General features: G+C 59.6%; 1 protein-coding gene across 1 annotated transcript in view; it reads left to right on the top strand.

Moving 5' to 3' along the window:
• CASZ1 (castor zinc finger 1) overlaps positions 1 to 19,539 on the top strand; it is a gene marked incomplete at both ends in the record, with an annotated part of 51,700 nt that overhangs the window by 534 nt on the left and 31,627 nt on the right. The window lies entirely within an intron of this gene.

The following is a 19,539-nucleotide window of genomic DNA, read 5'->3' as shown; positions in this document are numbered from 1 at the left end:
GTGTGTGTGTGTTTAAATATCTTTTTTTCTTCCCTCCGTGCGCGTCTGGCTGTGGGGTGTGTGTTTTTATTTTTTTAGTGGGGGGTGGTTTAGTTTTTGAAAGCAGCGTCCTGTTGGGAAAGGTGGTTAGTCTGGTTTCGGGGCGACTGTCTCAAGGTAAAGGAATTTAATTTATTTGGGACAAGGCTGTGTCGGATGATCAAGCTGCTTATTATGGTTAATGAGTGTTTTTCACCTGAGAATCTGTGGGCTGAGGCAGCTGTTATCAGTTCAAAGTGAGGGGCCCAGGACTCTGTCCCAACCCCCCCCCCTTTTAGCTGGCACCCTACAGGTTGATAATGGGCCAGACCATTAATGGCTGAACTTAAACCTCCGAGCCAGGGGGTCCTGGGGTGGCTCTTGAGCCGGGCTCCGGGTAGCACCCCAGTGGCCTGGACAAGAGTTCATCCTGAGAATTTGGTGTCTTACTGGTTTTGATCCAATTTTATCCGGTAATTCTCTTTCCCATTTGGGTTTCCAACCTGGGCCCAGTGAGGTTTGCCTTAAGCTCTCAGGCTTCGGGAGAAAACAAGTTTTGAGCAGGGCCCTGGCATCCCAGTAGGTCGGCAAAAGCAACTCTCTTCTTCCTACGTGTGTTAAAAGAAATCAACAGCTTGGTAACTCATCGGGACTGATTTCTGAACCCTCCCGTTTCGGCTAAAGAAAGAAGGGTGGTTTTGGTGACAGCTTTGACGTTGGACTTGTTGATGAGAGGCCCAAGTTCATGGCATCGTCCCTTGGGACTCAGGAGCTGACATCTGACCCTCCGAGGTCAAAGGGGAGTAGGCAGAGAGGGCAGGGGGCAAGGGTGGGTGCCATCATGATTCACTCTAGGGGTGTGTGTTGTGAGGTGGGGCCCTTCACAGAGTTTTGAGACTGTGCACCAACAGGTGTAATCTTGGCTACCTGGCTGTGGAGGTCCTGAGGACCTCTGTGCCCAGGAAGGGCGTGACGCCCCCTGCTGGGCAAAGTGATGACGGTGTCTCAGGCCATGGCCACCACCCTGCCCCTCCCTGCCTTCCACACCCACGGAGAACCAGCCCGCCCCCGCTTCTAATCAGGTGCCTCATCGCCTCCCTCTCAGGCCCCACCCCTTTTCCTCAGAAATGAGGCCCCCACCCAGCCCAGCCCAGGAGCCACCTCGGAGATGGGTAGGGCTTTTTTGGCACCACCCCTACCTGGTGCAGGCAAGCCTCTGCTGTGGGCGGGCACTCGGCTGGGAGGCAGGCCCTTCTGCCTGTCTGCTTCTAACCTGGGTGCCAGCTGGAGCTGGCGCCAGTCCTCCTGCCACGCCAGTCCCTCCCAGCCTGCCACGGGGTGCCCTCCTGCGGGGTGTCCCGATGAGCCGGCCGGGGGCAAGTAGCCTAGCCTCCTGGGGGCGCTTCCTGGAGCCTTGGGGAGACTTGTTTCTGCCAGCACTCCAGGGACAGGCCCTGGAAACTTTTCCTAGAAGCCAGAAAGGCTCCGGAGGTCACTGAAGCAGGGCACTCCCAGTGGGACCCGGGTCTGGACTCTGGCCACACTGAGCGGGGAGGTCCAGGGTGTCAAAGTTCTGACTGTTTCCTGGAGGAGTCATCTGGAGACACCATCTCGGCCTCTTCTCTGAACTTGGAAGTTTCACTTAATCTCAGAACTTCAGAAGAAAAGCACTTTTCCTCACTTCACCAAAAAAGGGAAGCAGATGGGTTCCTAGGGATCTGTCCTTCTGAGCAGGCTCTGGGCCCACTGCGCACTTGCCGGCAGGAGCTAGGAGCTTCTCCCTTGACCTCTGACCTCCAGAGCACACAGGGACACAGGCCTTGCCCTGCCAGGGCCCACTGCCAGCACAGCGCGGGGCTGTCTTCCTTCGAGGGCAGCATGGGCCGCTTTGGAGGAGGCCTCTCAGCGCAGGACAGAGCTGGGGACGCGGGCCCCAAGAGTTGTCAGCACAGGTATGAGACCGTGGGTCAGTGGCCCCTCCAGCCCAGGACACATCTAAGTCCTGAAGCACTCTGGCCAGAAAGTAACTCAATGGCAGGGAAACCGAGGCTTCTCCGGAGGGGACAGCAGGACCTCAAGACCCTCAGGGGCCATGTGCACCCCGTTTCTCCCGCCATAGTTCAGCCAAGGGCTGGATCAATCTGGACGTCTTTAGCAATAAAAAATGCCGATGTCGTCCTAATTCACCAGGCCCCGAGATGACAGCAAATTTACATTTTTTAATTAAACTAGCAGCCAGTTTTTATGAGAGGGGGTTGGGTTATGCAAATCAAATGGTTGTGTACGGAAGATTAGGAGAGTTTGGGAATAAATTCCACAAATGCTAATAAAAAAAAGGAGAGAGAGAGAGAGAGAGAGGGAGGGAGGGAGGAGAAAGGAAGAGAGGAGGACATAGTTCCATTAGGCCCTTTTAGAGTGATTTCCCTGGGGGAGGGTGCCGGGAGGGGGAGGGGCGGGAGGAAGCTTTCAGAGGCAGGTAAATCCATCCTGCAGCTGGGAAGTTCCCAGGATCAGGCCTCCACCGGGCTGATTCCTGGGCCTGAACACAACTGGAAGCCAAGGGTGAATGGTTGGCAAACACCATAGAGTCTTAGGAAGGACTTAGCTTGGTTGTCTGGGCTCTCCATGTCAAGCCCTTGCTCCCAGGGGGAGCCCGAGAAGGGGATGCTCTGCTGAGTAAAGGGCCAGACTGGCAAGAGAGCGAGTTCAAAGGCATGGCGGCAGAGCAGGGGCTGGGGAGAGGTAGCGCTGTCCACGTGGCACTGTGGCTGAAGCCACGTGAGCCCGGCGAGTCACGGGGGGAGTCAGTGTCACGCTCTCTGCACGCCCACCCGGCCAGGCTGGGGTCAGGAGGCTGAGTGAGGTAGGCTCGGAGGCTCCTATCATGGAATTCCCTAGTAGGCACAGACTGAGGGCACACAGTCTGCACAGGAGAAGAACGGACATGGACGTGGCCCCGCTGGTATCTGACCCCAGGGAGCACAGCCTTCCTCCGTCCACACTCACAGAGCTCCCATGAACCCTGGTTTAAGGCCAGGCCTCCCGAAACGTAGAAGCGCCCAGGATCCTTGCTAGCCCTGATTACGCCCTCTGCTCCGCAGGTGCCAGGGGCTGGGAAGCGTCTTGCTGTGTTTCTGGAGCAGGGGTTCCGTGCTGGGCCTGGGGTAGAGCACGGTGCCCTCAATCTTCCTGCCTCCAGCCTGCACTTGGCCCCATATACCCACTCAACCAGTCCAGGCTGGGGCCAGCCCCTGCAGTCAGGTTGGGCACCGGTTTTGCCAGTCTGTGGCAGGGGGTAGGTGCTCGGGTGCCATCTTGGCAGGAAGGAACAGCAGAGCCAAGGGCAGAATGGGCTGTGTTGAAGCCGTGAGTTTCCTGGTACCGTGCAGACGGGTTGGCTCCGCGCCGCAGGCGGCACTGGGAGGGATTCGCGCGGCGGATGACCTTTAAGGCTCTCCGACTCCCAACTTCGTTTTGTTTAGTGGGGCGGGCATGGGGCAAGAGTCGAAGGGATGCGGTGAGAAGCGCATTGGTCAGACCTTATCTTTGATAGGGAGCATGTGAGCAGGGCACGGTGGTTTATGCATATCATCCCAGCAACTCGAGAGGCTGAGTCAGGAGGATCACAAGCTCGAGGCCAGCCTGGGCAATATAGTGGGATGTTGTCTCAATCAAAATAAAATTTAAAAAGGGTTGGGGGCGTGGCTCGGTGGTAGAGCATCCCTAGATTCAAGCTTAAGAAACGCACACGCACACGCACACGCACACACACTTGAGACTGGCAGCCCTGGACTGTGAGATGGCCTTGAGCCCGCTCTGACACTAGTTCCAAGACAGAAAAATCTCAGGGTGACGGGCCCAGCATGACCCTTCTCCTCTTACAGGAGGCAGAGGCAGAGAGGGCAGGTCTAGAAGGGTTCCTAGACAGATCCCAGCCCAGGCCCTTGTTCCCTGCTAGGAACCAGCCGGGGAAACCCATTTACTTCCTGCCCCAGGAGAGACACAGGCCAGCATCAGCCAGACCTCTCCCCAAGCCCTGGCCTTCGGCGCCGCCAATGCCCCCACCCCCACAGCCAGCGAATCTGGCTGAGCTGCCGCTTGGGTTTTTATGATGGAAAAAATAAAATAAATGGAGGTACCTTTGGAGGGCTGAGTCACAGCAGCAGCATCTTCTCATTAACGCTGCTGCCCTGGCTCAAGTCCCTGCCCACTGCCCGGGCAGCGGATCGGGCAGGGCCCCGAAGGCTCTTGGCCCCAGCTGCTCTTCTCCCTGGACCTTGCCAGGTCAATGGTGTGTTCCTGCACTTCCATCAGCCCACCTTCCGCAGAGGGGCGGCCATGTCGCTGCCGGCCCCAGGCCCCAAGGCTTGGCGTCCAACCACCTTCCTGCTGCTGCTGGCTTTTATTTTTGTCTTTGTTTTTTTTTGTGGTACTGGGGCTCGGACCCAGGGGCATTCTACCTCTGAGCTACACCCTCGGCCCTATTTTATTTTTTATTTTGAAATAGGGTCTTGCTAAATTGCTGAGAGCCAGAGTTGCGGGCTGGCTGCGAACCTGCAAGCTCCTTATCTCAGCCTCCTACGTACTAACTAGGATCACAAGAATGTGCCACCACGCCCAGCTCCAGCGCTGTTGTTTGTTTGTTTTATGGTATTGGGGATGGAACCCAGGAGCATTCTACCTCTGAGCTATACCCCCAGCCCTGTTTTAGTTTTTATTTGGAAGCAGGGTCTCACTAAGTTGCAGAAGACTTCACTAAGTTGCTGAGGCTGGCCTTGAGCCTGCCATCCTCCTGTCTCAGCCTCTAAGGACTGGGATTACAGGCATATACTCATGTGCCTGGCTCTGCTACTAGTTTTGAAACCTTGACTCTGGGCTGCTGCCACAGCCATTTCCTCCTCCCCTCTCTCTCCTCTTCCTCTTCTTCCTCCTCCTTTTCCTTCTGGTTCTCACCTGTAGAACGGGAAGGAAGTCATTCTGTAGTAATTACTGTCCGTGGGTCCCCAGGGTGACCGGCAGCCGTTGGGGTGGCTGGGCCAGGGTCTAGCGGAGTAGGAAGGGGCTGAGGAGGAGAGTGGTCCTGATATGCAGAGAGGAGCAGCCAGCCTCTCTGGTTGGCTTGTGAAAGGCGGCAGCCTGAGCAGAGACTTGCACCTCGGACATTTGCCCCCATCAGGGAAGAGGTGTTAGGGGTGAAGTTCACTGGGACTGCCTGATCCCCCACCTTCGCAGGCCTGCTTGGTTCCTATCACACCAGGCAGAAAGGACAGTGACAGAGCTTCGAATGACTGGCTTGCTGGGCATCCTCTCTAGATGCCCACGGCTGCCCCTAGGCTGCCCCTATGGCTCAGCCACATTTGGTGGCTTTTTGCTGGGCCACCTCACTCCAGTACCCCTTTCTCACCTTCCCCGGCCCCACCTTGCCAGTCTCACACCCAGTTGGCCCTGGGAAGAGACGAGGCCAGCTGGGGGCCGACAGCTCTGAGGATCTAGTGATACTCATGACATCGGCGTGCCCGGGCGGCACGCATCCCGGTGCACCCTGGTCCCTGGGTGGCCAGGCCAGGGGCCTTGGTTTCTTCTACTACAGTCCCTAATGGTTCCCGTGAGCCACTGCACTGCGCCCTCCTCTGCGCTCCGTAAGTGCCGGCCTGATGGAGTGATGGATGCTCCTCTTCCCCAAGTGCCCAGCCGGCTCCGCGGTGGGGCAGGAGGAGGAGTGCAGAACACGCTGGCCTGTGCCCCTGGGGCCCAGGTGTTCGCACCTCAGGAGCCTCCCAGATCTTGATTTACAGGAAGAAATAGGGCCAGGGGCCAGGGTGACATAAGGCAGGCGGTCTGAGGACTGAGCTGGGGGTTGCGTGACTGCCCAGGAGCCCGAGGCCACTACCGGCCATGACTGTGGCTGCAGGGAGAGCCTGCGCTGGGAGGGCAGGAGGGCAGTGCCAGCAGGGCCTGGGCCTCTTCTCTGCCTCCTCCCTGGCACATCTCTACCTCTCCCCGGTCTCCCCTCCTGCCCAGCAGACCTCTGCAGCATGTCTGTCCTTTCTGGGCTGTGGGCTCATCCTGGGGCCCAGACTTCCGCCCCAGGCGTGGGGTCCTGCTCCCAGCTGGATGTGGGCTGTGCCCTTCGCTGTCCCTTCGACCTGGCCTCTGGGGGCTCCCCCAGCCTCATGGTCTGCCAGAGCCATGGCGCTTAGCTACTAAGAACCCTTCCTGAAGCTCTTGCTGCCTTCTGGGCAAGCCCAGGGTGCTGCCTGGCTTTGGGAGAGACAGTGAGGGGGAAGAGCACACACATTTTGTGGTTCTAAACACAAGGATTCCCAGATGGAACCTGCCCAAGTTTGTTTGTTTGTTTGTTTGTTTGTTTGTTTGATTTTACTTGTATGTAGGCATTGCATCCAGGGGTATTCTGCCTCTGAACTATACCCCCAGAACTATTTATTAATTTTGTTTTTAAACAGGATCTCTGGCCAAGTCTTGCTAAGTGGCTGAGGCTGGCTTCACATCTGTGACCCTCCTATCTCAGCCTCCCAAGTACTGGGACACTAGGTGTGCACCACCACTCCTGGCCTGGCTTTTTCTTTTCTTAAAGGGTTTTGTCCTTTAAGGGGGCCCCTTGGAGGGAACAGGAGACTAGAGAAGCCAGGCAGAGCCTGAGGTGAGGGGCCCCAGTGCAGTGGGAAGGCGGAGTGTCCAAGAGGCCGGCACAAGAGCCCACTGGAAGTTTGTGTCTCTGGGCGGCTGTGGTCCTTACCTCCTGCTGGACAGTGCCTCCCTCTCTGCCACCCCTGTAGCCCAAGGCCACAGGAAGCCGGGGTGCCCTGGTTGGCCAGAGGAGGACGGATTCCACTGCCCAGCAGGGGGCGCCCCACCATATCTGCCCCAGTCCTTCCTGGAACTTGTGGCCTGGCTGTGGTCCAGGCCTTCTGGCCCTGGCTGGGGGAGGGGGAGCCTACCCTCCCCACCCCCAGAGGTTCCTTGGCTGAGTTTGTTTTGCCAGGGTGACCTGTTTAATCATCTCATTTTCTGGTGGCCGTTTATTCCTCGTTTCCACGGTTACGGCCCCATTAAGGGGAGAAGCAATAAGGCAGCGAGTCAAACAGGTAATAAAAACATTAAAGCCCATGTGCACAGAGGGAGGACGGAGCGGGGGAGGGGCGCAGTGAGGTGAGACGGCCCAGGCCCCAGGGAGCCCGCGCCCCAGACCTAGTGCTCCCCAGACTGCCCGGCCTGGGCAGCGGGCTGTCCACTGCAGGTAAAGCAGGAAAGCACACAGTGGGGGAGTGACCAAGGCTTTCCCAGGACTGTCCTCAGCTGGTTGTGTGACCTGTAGCCAGGCCCTGCCTCGCCCTTGCCTTGCGGGTGGGGGTGGGGGTGATTTCTGACATTGTTTTGAGCTCTAGAATTTTTTTCTGCCAACTTTATCAGAAAGCATATTTGTGGTGAGTGCTGCTAACAGGGCCAGTCTGGTGAGTAAATACTCCTGGGAGGACGCCCTGTGACCTTGATGGGGAAGAGCTGCCGGGCACACAGGAGAGGAGGGCCACCGGCGCCCGCGCTGGGTGGGGCCCTCCCTGGGACGGGGTCAGGCGGGGGCAGAAGGGCCAGGTTTGTCCCCAGAGACTCTTGCCAGCAGTGGGGTCTGTCGCAAGCTCAAGAGGCATGCAGTTCGGGCCGGGTGGGCTGTGTGACTTGCCCATCAGGGACGGGACGGGGTCCTCGGTGGTGGCCCGCAGAGTGTCGCTGGTCAGTTTTCCTGGGGACTCCCTCTCATAAGCGGAAGCTAAAGCCTTAGTGAGTCGCCTCCTGCCCAGGCCCTCTGCCCCTCCACGTCCTGCAGTGCCCCCGCCCGTCCCAGCGCTCCTGGCATCGGAGTGGCTCAGAGCAGAGGGCTGAGGCCAGCTCTGGGCTCCTCCGGGCGGGTGCAGAGCCTGCTCTCTCCTCTCTCACGCTGTGATCCTCACAATTGCACAGAGGCCGTGTCGCCAGTTATTAATTTCAAAGTTGATTCTGACTCGAAAGAGGAGAGAGAAGGTATGGGAAGTGGGGAAACCCTTGGCTGGGGACCGTGCCTTGGGAACAGGCCTAGATGAGTTAATATTCCGCTCAAACAATTAAAAATAGAAAACGCTCCCGTGGCACCAGCTGCTGAGGCTTTCGGCAACTGTCACCAGCGGGTTCTGGGGCAGGTGGTGCTGGAAGGAGCTTCTCCACAAACGGCAAACTTCAGAGATTATGGAGTGCCCGCTGCCCTCCCAAGCCTAGGCCGGGGCTCCTAGTCTGCGACTCCCCCCAGGGCTGGGGCTTGAGCGGGGCCTGTGCAGCTTCAGGGCTGCGCTGCTCCCTCCAGGGCCCGGCTGTGCGGTGAAGTCATCGCCAGATGCCTCGGTAATTGCTTTAAGAATCCAACTTAAAATAAGATGAAAACTTATATTCCTGGGTGAAGAGTAATTTCCCATCTAATAGTAAATTAATAAAAGGATTATGGCAGGGGGCCTGGCTGGGAGGCGGAGCTCATCTGATAAGTTTGAGGTCTTAGGCCCACCATCTCCAGACCCCGAGGCCCCCACACCCCGGGCCGGCCCGCTCCTGAGCCACTCCTTGGGTGAGGACACACTCCACATGTGCTCCGGGTACCTCTGGATAACAGGGAGCAGCTCTTAGAACTCCCCAGTGGGTCTCGCCTCCCGTGAGCATGAGAAGGCCCTTGTCATCAGTTCCCTGGGAAGGAGACACCGCAGGGTCAGAGACTGCACAGACTCTGGACCAGTGTCATTGGCAACATAGTGCCCAGCCACCCCAGCTTGTCCATGACCGAAAAGGGCCACATCCTGTGAATTCCTTCTGTTCTGGGCAAAGTAAGGTGGTTGATCAGTCCTCTTGAGACCAGAGGACGGGCTGCTTGACCTGGCCCTTCCCTTAGGGTTTTGGAGAGATGGGGCATCTCCACTGGATGTGTCCCGTCCAGGAGGGGCGACTTACAGCTGGCTCGGCTCCACCTGTGACCTCCTGCCTCAGCCAAGCTCACCCATGGGCTGCTGCAGTCAGCTAGGTCCATGAGCCCTCCAGCAGGCATGCGTGTGGCTTTCAGGCAAGACAGGGTGCTGCTTGGAAACCTGGGAGGCCTAGGAAAGGGCTCGCAGCTGTGACCTTCCCCCTGGACACTGAGCCCTCTGCCCCATGGCTCACCGCCAGAGCAGGGCTTCTGAAGAGGAATGGACAGCTCCCGCCCCGCCCCTCCATGAGCTCACCCAGGTCCCAGGTCTTCCTCCTGGGAGGTCAGCTAGTGCCGCCTAGCACCCCTCTCCTCATCACCTCCCTTGTCCTGGAGGAAGACAAGGAATTGTTCTGTTTCACGGGTGGGAAGGCTGGAGGTGTAGGTGAGTGGGAGAGTGTGCGCTTAGCATGTACAAGGCCCTGGGCTCAGTTCTCAGCACTGCAGAGGACGGAGGGCAGCACAGGGGAGAGATAGGAGGCCCAGAAACACTACTGGGGTTTCCCCCATATGCCAGGAGACACCCGGTGTAGGGCTTCCCTCCGCGGGGAAGGGTCTTTCTTCCCTGAAGGACGGACCACATGGCAACACTGAGTGCATGCAGGCCTCCAGCCCTGGGCGTGTGCTGTGCAGACCCTCGTGCTGAATGTCTCATCTGCCATCTCAGGACACTCCCTGGGCCTTGCCTGCAATGTAGTGGTTGGTGCAGATACACTCAGGGAAAGCGGCCTTTTCTTTTATCTGCCTATCTATTTATCTATTTTTGGTACAGAGGATTGAACTCAGAGGTGTTCTACCACTGAGCTACACCCTCAGCCCCTATTTCATGTTTTATTTGAAATAGGTTCTCACTAAAGTTGCGGGGCATCTCTCTGAGTTTCTGAGGCTGGCCTCAAACCTGTGATCCTCCTGTCTCAGCCTCCCAAATACTAGGATTGCAGGCATGCACCACTGTACCTGGCCTAAAGCCTCCTTTGCCAAAGGCCTGAAGAAGGGGCACGCCCCTCTCTGCAGGAGCAGGGCACTTTTTTAGAGTGAGCGGCCTGGACAGGGTACTGTGGGGCAGTCTGATGAGCAGATGTGGTCCCAGGAGCGTGCTCGTGCAGTGTGTTTCTGTAAAGGAAACATTCTGTGGGGAAGGGAAGATGAGGACAGCTCCCCTGACTCCCTGGGAGGCTACTTCTGCTCAGCTCGGGAACTGGGTCTCCCACTGGCTTCTAGAAGTCCCAGGGCTACCTGGGGAACGAGGCAGGGAAACCTTGCTGCTTTGCAGACAGCCTTCCCTGAGCGAGCGCGGCCTGAGCCAGAGGCTCAGCACTGCGTTTGCTGTCTGTGCTTGGGCGGAGTCTGAGGGGGGATCCCAGTACGTCCCAGAGTTGCCTGTGCCGTGATTTCCCCACTGGAGGCGGGGAACAGCCTGGTGTTCTCGGGGAAGTGTATGCTGCTTGAGTGACCTGCCACCCCACACCTACCCCCAACCCGAGGAAGGGGTTGGGGAGCGGCCTTGAATTCCTGTCTACACCACCCGGGAGCACGGGAGCACGCTCAGGGAGGAGCCAGGCCAGAAGCTCAGATGGGAGGAGGGTGGCTTTGAACAGGAGATGTGCGGTGGCGGTTGCTATTCAAGCAGACAGATCGGTGAAGCCCTGGCTGTGGGGCTGAGCGCCCCGCCTTAATATCCTCTCTCAGCTCAGGCTTCGGCCGTGGGTGGGACAGACCCAGAGGGCAGGAGACGGGCTGTCAGCCCGCATGCCCGCCCCCACGGTGCCACGCGCGCCTTTCTCAGCCAGCCAGGTGGCCGTCCCTCGGAGGACCCCGTGGGCCCCTGCCCCTGGCCTGCATGGTGGAAAGGGTCACTCCGGGGCTCCTCAGGGGAGCAGAAGGAGCTCCTCCCTCGGGAGCCCCAGGCAGGTCCAAGGGCCCAGAGAAGGAGCCAGGGATGTTTTCTGTTTCCGGGTCCCTCAGGGGCCCAGGGGCAGATTGAGACAGGCTCCTCGCAGGGAAGGTGTTAACAAATAGCAGGTGATTAAACATGACAAGCGGTGACATTTCTGTTCAGGGTTCTCAGTCCCGGCAAAGCCAAGAATGAAGCTATAAACCCTGACATTTTGTGTTATGCACTGAGAGGTTTTTAATAGACCTCGCTCCCTCTTCCCCAGTCAACTTCTCTCCCACGGCCGCCTCCCCCAGCACGCCCACTGCCCCCTAGCCCCCTCCCCCGCCGGGGTCCTCCCCGTGCACCTGCGGGGTGGAGGCCACAGCCGCCTCCCGCTTCCCTGACCCTTCCCGGAGCCCCTCTGCCCTGCCTCCCTCCGGCCTTTTTTTGGGTCCTGATCTCAGCCTCTCCCTGGCCGCAGCCGCCCCAGTTGTCCCGCACAGCAGGTGGCTGTCTCTGTGCCCTCTTTGTGCTCAGAAGATTTCCAGACAGGCTTGAGAGCGGGTGCAGGGAGATCGTGGGGCTTGGTATGGGATTTTTCCCTGTGTTTTTTTTCAATCCTCTTTTCTCCTTTTTGGGACAAGGACAGGAGGTGGAAGGAGAGAGTTGTACTTCGCTGCAAACAGTTGCTGGACTTATTCAGAGACTGGCCGGCAACAGTTGTTCCTCTCACAGAGAAATGTCGGAACAACTGGGGCCTCCTTTGTTCTCTGGGCAGAGCCCGGCGAAGGGCATTTGGAGGTGAGTGCGAGGCTCCGGAGGGCAGGAGACCCACAGGGCTCCAGCCCAGCCTCGCCAAGGAGTCCCTGTCCTGGCATACAGAAAAGAGCTCCGAGGCTCCGTGTGGAGGCGGGGCCGCACCCTGGGCCCGCGCCGCCCTAGTGAACTTGAGAAGCACTTAGCTTTCTGTGTTCATTCAGTAAATATTTACTGGGCCAGACGCTGTGCTCAACAGTGGTCCCGTCCCACAGACCCAGCAGTTTGGCGAGGTGGCAGTATAACAAGAGAAGTCATAGAGAGGAGCGGGCCGGAGGCGCGAGGACGAGGGAGAGGCGATCCGGAGGGCTTCCCAGAGGAAGTGGCCTTGCAGCTTGGACCTGAAAGATGCACAGGAGAAGAAGAGCCCGGCCCAGAGTCCGGGGACGGTCCCGCCAGCGGCAGTGCACCAGAGGCCTGGAGGGAGGAGCAGCTGCTCCCCATAGGCGCCGCCTGGCAGGGAGCAGACTCAGGCCTGTGCCACCCACCAGGGGTGTGCCCTTTGATCTCTGGGTACCTGACCCTAGACTGGTACTTCCATCTGCCCTGGTACCTCCACCTCCCTCCCCAGACAGCAGGTAAAATGAGAACGCGGAAGACCCTGCTAGTGGAAGCAGAGCGCCTAGGCGGTCCGGACTCTCCACCGACCGGGGCTGCCACTGCTGTCCCCTCAGAGAGCGAGCCAGGCCTGTGTGCAGAGGAGGAGCAGGGCCTCATCTCTGTCTGTGTATCTATCTACCTACCTAGTGTGTGGTCCTGGGAATTGAACCCAGGGACATTTAACCTCTAAGCTACAACCGCTACCCTATTTCATTTTATTTTATCTTGAAACAGGGTCTCACCAAGTTGCAGAGGGTCTCCCTAAGTTACTGAGGCTGGCCTCAAACCTGCGACCCTTCTGTCTCAGCCTCCCAAGAGCTGGGTCTACAGGCGTGTGCCACCGAGCCCCGCCGAGGCTCATATCGTGTGTCTCCCTCCTCAGCTGCCAGCGTCAGGGCTGTGTCGCTCGCCGGCCCTCGGTGCATGCAAGACGCTTGGTGCCGAGGGCCATTCTTCATAGACTCTGACCTCCAAGGCCGAGGGCCGGTGGGTGCTTAGGATATAGTTGGAAACTCCACCAAAGGGAAGGGTTTGAGCTAACCCCTTAGAGCAGGACCAGCAGAGACCCCGGGCCTCTGGTGCCCCTGAAGCTTGGCCCTTGCGGCCGCCATTCAGCCACTTGTCCACCGGGACAGAGCTGGCCTTAGCTCCAGCCAGAGGCATGGAGCCGTCTAGAGGCTCGCCGCTGGGCCCTTGGAGCACTCCCTCCCACCCTGCTGGGCCCTTGCCCGGGGGCAGGCATGACCACCCTGCTGCCACACTGGTCCCCTGGGGAGGATGGGGTTGGCTTCCTGTCCCCAGAGCAGCAGAAAGGGTCCAGGGCACACTTCAGCCATATCCCCCAGCCCACCCCAACCCTGCCTTTCGTCCAAACTTGGCCTGGGTCCCTGGGTGCCACTCCTTACATCTACTTCCCGGAGTCGAGCGGACCCCCGCCCGAGGCCAGGGAGGCTTAGCCGACCAATTTCACTTGGCAGCTGGGCAAGGGGGAGGGGAGAGTCCAGAGCCCGGACCTGGCCAGCTGCCCTGTAGATCCGGAGCCAGGTTTTACTGTAATCCCTACATCCTGTTGCAGATCCTTAATCAGCTGGAGCCCAGGTTGGGCTGGACCCTCTGGTGACACAGGGGGCTGTAGCCTAGAAAACCTGAAGTGGAGCTCCCAGGGCTGGGGCTGGGGGACACTGGGATGGGACAGGTGGAGGGGAGGAGGAGGGAGCCAGCGCAGGCCCAGGATGTGGACAGAGCCCAGGGCCGCCCCCACCCCACCGGGCTGGGCGCGGAGGAGCAGCTGTTGCAGGCTGGGAACCAGGGTTGGGGAAAGGCTCGCGTGGGGCCCCCAGAGGACACCAGCGCTGTGGGGGCCGCCAGCACCGAGGCAGCTGGCCCAGGAGTTGTTCTGACAGTGGGCAAGGACTCCGTCCAGAAACCAGCAGAGGAACCCTGGGGACGCGGCTCAGGGTCTACTTGACCAGGCTGGAATCTAAGCCCAGGAGCCTCCTGCCCTGCTGAGAACCAAGCTGCCCGACAAGGGTGGGCAGAGGCACCAGGGATCCCTCTCAGCGTGGGGAGACCCCGGGCGCAACCGTATCTTTGCCACAGTCAGCAGCCTGGCCGGTAGCTCCATGCCCACGCCCGCCCTTTAGCTCACCTCAGCCCTACAGCCCTGCCTGAAGCCCAGGGAAGGAGTGTGCCCCACCTGGACCCCAATTCCTCTCAGCCCGGGGTGCAGCAGAGGAAGAGGACGAGGGGAAAGGCACAGGCCAGAGACGCGGAGAGTGGAAGCCAGGGGTGGACTGGCTGGCAGCGGGCGGGCGGGCAGACGGGCGTCTGTCCTGCCAGGCCCGGGCTGGCTCTGCAGACAGCCTCTTTTCTATATGGAAATGAAGAATTTAGGCTAATGGAGCTCAACCATCTCTAATTTTGCGATGGCAGGAGGATTTTGATTGAAAGTAATTAAGCAAGCTAGCTGTAAAATTAATTAAAGCAAAAGGGGGGGATTTTTTATTGGATTGGATAGCGATATAGCGTCTGTCAGGTGGGGGACGGATGGGGGTGACCTGAATCCTCTGCCCTCCCCCTCCCACTCGGGACGTTTATGCCACTTTAATCTCCTTACAGCGGCTGCTGTGCATTTGTTTGAAATAATCAAGGAAATATGGTCAGAAATTGTCAGCTTTCAGATCTAATTTACCTGACGGCCCCTGCGCGAGCCGGCGCGGCCGGGGAGCGAGCGTGCGTGCGCGGGTGGAGGAGCGGAGTGGGCTCCGCACGCTGAGCTCTGCGGCCCTGGCCGCGAGGGCCGGGCACTCGGGCGGGCGCCGCCAGCCTCTGGCCAACTCCCAGGCTTTGCCCCTTTCTGGAACAGACCCCCACCCCCACCCGCCTGCTGCCCCTCCCTCACACAGTAACCAGCTTTAGGGTTTAGGGAGTGTAAGATTAGAGAGGCGACTGTAATTCCTTATTCCAGATGGCTGGCAACTGCTAAACCCCTCCACCAGGGCCACAGTTTTAAAAATACTCCTAAATTAGCCCCCTCATGTCCTCGCCGTTGGCCTCAGCAAAGGGATTGAGGAGCCGGGCTGAGGGAGGGTGGGGTGGCGTGCCATCCTCAGTGCCCTCCGCCACCTGCTGCCTCCCCTAATCCCATGATGCTGTTGGCCCTGTCTCCCCTTCACGGCACGGCTCACAAGTCTGGGGGTCTCTGTCCCTGCAAGAGGAAGGTCACCGCCGAGTGCCACAAGGTCCTGCCCGTTTGTAGTGGGTAAACCCGGCCACGGAGCCAGCCCCACTTGGACTTCCTGGGAGCCTTCACCTGGAGGCCCTGGCTCAGAGCTCTCGGTCCTTACCCCGTGGGCCAGTGTGGCTCCAGGCCTCCCCAGCAGGGAACTCCTGGAGTGTTTGGGAACCAAGGGCCTGGGGCAGTTAGTCTCCAGGGCTGCGGAAAACTCCCCTCTCAGTGGAAGTGGGTAGCAGTTTGATCTGCTGGGCACCAGGAGGTTCAGAGTGGAAATTAGGTCCCTGATGGCCGACCAGTGAGCCATCGGGGCTTTCACCAAACCCCACCTCTCCGCCTCAGCCCCCCCTTTCAAAGTCCTGTGCAGACCTACAACAGCCTCTGCCCCACGCCACTTTTCCCTCCTGTGGAGGAGGGTTCTGGGACCTGAGCTCAGGCTGCCCTCGGGGCTCCTTGTGGTGGCCAGGGGAGAAGGATGGATGAGCAGCCAGCTGCAGAGCATGCTCACGAGAAGGTCCGCCCCGCTGCCCTCCTCAGTGCCACCCAGACGCCCCTTGCCTGTCCTCTGCCAGTCCTTCCCTATGCCCGGGGGACCGCCCGCCTCCAGCGCTGCTCTGCTCTTGGCAGGGTGACACAGTCTGCCTCCTGGGCGGCGGCAGCATGGGGGAGTATGAGGGCCTGTCGTTCCTTCCAGCCTGCCTCCCCGCTCAGCAGCTGGAGGCTGAGGAATCAGTGCCTGCCCCCTTCTTGGGCGCTGCTGCCTCTACCTCCACCCCCAACCATGAATCACTTAACACGGGGGGTGGAGGATAAAGCCCCAAAGACCTCTGCCCAGGAAAGAGGAGAAGCTGCCAGCTGGCCCGCACACCCTCAGGGCACAGTTTCATTCACTGGAGTCCAGGGGGCACTGAAGTCCCGGGGCCCAGCGGTCCCTCTGCCTCGGTGAGGGGCATGACGTGGCCGGCCGCCACAGGGCTCAGCCAGAGACAGAGTCCCTGCTTTTGCGCCCGCCCGCGATGCGGGACCCAGGTGCCAGGACACAGGGCTAGAGTTTCTGGCCTCCACACAGCCTGTCCCTCCGCTGTGCTGCTGCGGCGTGGCGGGCCGCTGGCCAGGACACAGAGCTCGCATCTGAGCTTGATGCGGGCCCAGGGCTGCGATGGTGGATGCCGAGGTCGAGCGAGACGCCTGCAGAGGGCATTGGGATGCTTCAGTCCAGTTTTTGGAAATGACCTTATAGAGAGAGGAGAGAACTTGGATTCACAGTAGCCCCTTGGAGGGGAGGAACGGGGATGGGCAGTGATGGGCAAGGACAGCAGAGTGGCCATAGCACTGGGATCGCAAGACCAGAGGACAGCCCTGGGTTCTATGCACTGGGGGTCTGGGAGTGGAAGGGAGGCTTGGGGCCTGGAGGGCAAAGGCCAGCCCAGCAGCCTCTTGATGTCCGCCACCTGGCTGCTGTGGGTTGGTCTCTACCCAGGGGAACACATGATGGCCTCCGAGGTTCCTGTTCTCCCTTCTCTCCCCTGGACCCCCTCCTTGGCTGGCCTTCTTCCCCTAGAGTTCTGGGGCAGAACTTGGGGTGGGAGAAGAGGTGAGCCGGAGGATGCTGGCCTGGCCTTGCTAGACCCCCATCCCAGGCGTGCTGGCCTTGACCAGTCCCAGGCCAGATCTCCCGCATACCTTGGGGAACGCGGCCATCCCCATGGGGTCTGCCTGGCCTAGAGGTGGGTGCCTCCTCCTGTGGGTGACTGTATACTAGTTAGGCTGGCTGGTCTCCCTCCCCCAAAGCCAGGAGAAGAAGGCCTTTCCCCAGAGTCCTTGCTCATGTTTAACAAGGGCCAGTGGCCTCAGAGAGTTCTCAGGGTAGGTACCTGGCCACAAGCGCTTGGGGTGGGAGAGGTACCTGCCCCACGGGACGAAAAGCCGAGCGTGGCAGGGTTCCGGCCCAGCAGCCATCAACTACAGGGTCTTCTAACGCCAGCGCAAGAGGAGAGAGGTTTGACATAGCCAGGCACTTACTGCCTCCCCCAGCCAGGTCCCTGCTGGAGCTGGCTGGTGTGGCCACTGGGCTCCCGGAAGTGCCTGGGGCCAGGCTGGGCTGGCCTCGGCCCTCCCACTCGCCCGGCAGAGTCCCTGCTGCACAAGACCTTCTCCCCTGTGCTGCCCACCCTGCTGCCTCAGACCCTCGCCCGGCCCTCCAGCCCGTGCTCTCTTCCTTCAGGTCTCAGGCCTCTCTGGCCCAACCCCGAGCGTCCTCTGTCCCCCCTGGATCCAACAGTCACATTTTGCTGCCAGCGCAGGGCACTGAAAAACTGCTGGCACTGCCAAAAACCCTGTGTGCGCTATGACTCCCCAAACATCCCTTTATTTTTATTGTTCTGTTAATTACTGTTTAAACTTTAATAAGTCACTTCGTCAGGAGGGGGGACCTGCCGTGAGCTTTTCTGTGCAAACACAGGCCGGGAGTGACTCGGGTGTAATATAACCCTTTATGCGATGTGGGAATGTTTAGATTGTAACAGAAACTTGTTATTTTAATGACAGTTGGGGGGATCTGAGCACGGAAAAGGAGGAGGGGTGGGCGCTCCCCTTCGTCCCCACCGAGGGCTTGGGGTGGCCTGGCCTCGCCACAGTCGCTCCCTGGCTGCCCCTGCACAGGGTCCAGCCAGCCGTGGGGCCTCACCCGGCAGCCCACCCACCACTCACTCAGAGGGGGTGCCTTCTGAGGGGTCCTGGGCTCCAGGTTAGAGCCAGGCCCCGATGGCCTGGGCAGGCGAAAGTCAGGTTTGGGAGCTAGGGTGGGGGGCTGTGGGAGTGACCCGGAGACCGCCCCAGCACTGCGGCAGGTCCTGTGCACTGCGCCACACCGGCCCCCACGTCACCCCTTCAGGCAGCACTGCAGAAGAGGATCAGCTCGGCAGAGGGAGCGTGCCGGAAGTGGCGAGCGCCTAAGGGGCCAAGTCTCTGCCGTCGGTTTGTTTGGATGTTGGCAAAGCCCAGGTGCTCCGGGGTAGTCTCAAGGCTGGGCACAGTCTCGGGCCTCCAGATGGTCCTCCTCAGCAGGGGTGGGGTAGGCAGGCTTCCCCTAGGGTCCCTCCTCTCTGCCCTCAGAAGGAGGCCGGGCTGGGGCCACCCTGAGGTCTGGGGATGGGGCTGCCTGCTGTCCTCCTCACAGATCTGCTGCTTTCTCCCAGGAAGCTGGGCCCAGGCTGGGGTGATGGCAGCCGAGGCCCCATTCTTCCCAAGTGGGCACACCTGGGCAGGGCCCCTGCTCCCAGCTCTGGGTGGGCCCTGCCAGGACCGCAGGCCAGGTGGGAGCCTGTCCCCTTGCTTTGTGTTCATCCAGTCCATCTGTCTGTCTGTCCACCCACTTAGCCTCACCTCTTCCCTGCTGCAGCCACTGAAATGGCATGGAGGAGCCCCATGCTGGCCCTGGAGGGCCTGTGCCTGGTGTTAGTGAGGGGCCTGGGGTAGGGCAGGACCCCCACGTCCCTCTGTCCAATGCCAGCATGGCCCAGTCCTCCCGCTCTGGGCTCCCCTGCCCAGCTCTGGCTGCCTCCCACGGAGGCACCGCACAGAGCTGTCCCCGCCCACCCCAGCTCCTGCGGACAGGGCCAAGGGCCAAGGCCCAAGGCCCGGGCGCCCTCGAGCTGGAGGGAGAGCCCCCAGATGGTGGCAGCGGCATGGCCGCGAATCGCTGAGGTTTTCCTTTTCCAAGCAGCGCATTTCCCTAAATCGTCTTTGACTGCGTGCATGGGTAATGAAAGTTTATGCCCTTGTTAGAAGGACAGGCGGCCAGTTCCAGTTAGAACTGGGGCTGTCTCCCTGCCAGCCCCCTCAAGCCCCTCCCCAGTGGGAGAGAAAGTGTGCGCACAGGGGGTGTGTGTGAGTGTGCGCCCCCTCCCTGGTGAATAACAAGACTGTTAGGGGAAGGGAGAGGGGACAGAAAAAGAAAAAAATTTCCATATTTGTGTAAGTTGCTTTAAAAGCATTTTATCATGTCATAAAAAAGGGAGAGCACTCTCAGAAATTGATCCTCTCCGCCAGCCCATTGGACAGAAGGACGTTGGGATGTTAATGGCCATCCTGCTCCAGGGTGGCTTATTAAAAAATTTATACATAAATGCTTAAAATTGCATAAATTATTTAAAAAAACCAACAAAGTAAGCAATTTGAATTCCCTCTTCTCCTCCCCTCCACGCGGTCCCCCCTTTCCCAGCCTCTCCTCAGGGCCCTCCTGGTCCCCAGGTCCCGTCCCCCGCTCCGGGCGGTCCCCCGTTCTCTCCCCTTCCCGTGCACCCCCGACGCCAGCCGCCCTGCCCTCCTCCGGGGTTTCCCGGCCTCACCCACAAATTAATGAAACAGCTAGCCCACCACCAAACACTCACATGCACACGCACTAATAAAAACACCACTAATAATGTCCCAAATCGCGAAATTAAATATTAAGGCCAAAGGAGGCGGACGTGGCGCGGAGCCGCCACCGCCGTCGCC

Source organism: Muscardinus avellanarius, assembly GCF_963383645.1.
Source record: "Muscardinus avellanarius genome assembly, chromosome: 3".
Taxonomy (NCBI): domain Eukaryota; kingdom Metazoa; phylum Chordata; class Mammalia; order Rodentia; family Gliridae; genus Muscardinus; species Muscardinus avellanarius.
The sequence above is the reverse complement of the archived record's forward strand: the minus strand, read 5'-3'. Positions and strand labels throughout refer to the sequence as shown.